At 36.3% G+C, this 1171-nt stretch overlaps 1 long non-coding RNA gene across 1 annotated transcript; it reads left to right on the top strand.

Annotated features, from left to right (window-relative positions):
- Positions 1–27: 27 nt before the first annotated feature.
- On the top strand, positions 28–579 carry LOC110227761. The gene is made up of 2 exons (XR_002331446.1): positions 28–158; positions 276–579. It is a non-coding gene; the product is annotated as an uncharacterized LOC110227761 (long non-coding RNA).
- The last annotated feature ends 592 nt before the right edge of the window (positions 580–1171 follow it).

Here is a 1171-nt window from a genome sequence, read left to right as displayed (position 1 = left end):
GTTTCTGCATGTCTTCTTCATATACTAAGTGAAGATTTACTATTTTACTTTTAAATGACAGGGAAGTGAAGCTGGAGCAGAGAAGGTTGAAGGAGAAAATGAAGGAATTCAACAAAAAGGAAGCCAAATTTTATGGAAACATGTTTGCGAAATTAACTGTAAGTATATATCTCTAATTAATCCAATGGTTTGATCATATGATTATAAGAAGATGAAAGTAGAAAGTGGTAATTATTATGATGATAACCAAATCTTGTGTTGGTGGGAATTTGCAGAAGGAATCATCAAAAGATGGAGAAGCCATAAGTACCTGAGTCTTGAAAACGTTCCAAGAACTCTGCATTTTCAGTTTCTTGCTTCTTTTGGTTTGTTGCAATGTTTTTCTTAGTTTTTCGTCCTGAGCTTTAGTGAGAGATTTATAAAACAGGGACTTCTATGATGAGAACATTTGATTCCAGTTAGAGATTAATCGCATGTGTTGTTTTTTTCGTCTAGTTGTTGGTAGAACGTGGAGCTATGAACATGGAACTTTCAAGATTAATTTGAGTTCTTAATATGATATTGAGTCACGTTTTTGTCTTTAGAGTGAAAGACGGATGGTTAAAAAGGATTTTTGATACTGGAGCTATAAATTCATCACTCATGGGATTTCAATTTCTCTAACTGGTTTCAAACAATTAAAATGAAAGAAGAGTTGTGAGATGAATTCCCAGGAAGATGGTTTAGTGAGGCAAAAAACGTATGATGATGGTCCGGCGGTAGAAGATCCTATCGTCCAAACATTTTATGGACGTGCAACGGTCATCTCGATTTTTGAACCACCCAGTGAAATCCTTGGGGGTGGGGAAGCAGAAAGATGTAACGGCTGAGGAAAGAAAGTAAACGATCTTTTGGGTTGTGTTGGTGTTTTGTTCGTCAATTGTAAAAATTTAAAAGGTCCGTGAAAAGAGTTTGCGTTCGTCCAAACACAAAATAGTTTCTTGTGCCTTTGTTTTGGAGTTTGGACCTTTGGTGGACTTATACCACCGCAATTAAGGCTAATTATACTGCTTTCAACGTGCAAAAGGCTTTGAATGGTTGTCTAGTATGCTGCAGACCGGACTAAAATCGGACTAGTACGCACTTAATTTACCATTCACTATTGCATACTAAAAATCTCCATACTGGTATG

This window comes from Arabidopsis lyrata (assembly GCF_000004255.2).
Source record: "Arabidopsis lyrata subsp. lyrata unplaced genomic scaffold ARALYscaffold_8, whole genome shotgun sequence".
NCBI classification, from domain to species: Eukaryota; Viridiplantae; Streptophyta; class Magnoliopsida; order Brassicales; family Brassicaceae; genus Arabidopsis; species Arabidopsis lyrata.
Note: the sequence above shows the minus strand (reverse complement) of the source record. Positions and strands in the feature narration are given on the sequence as shown.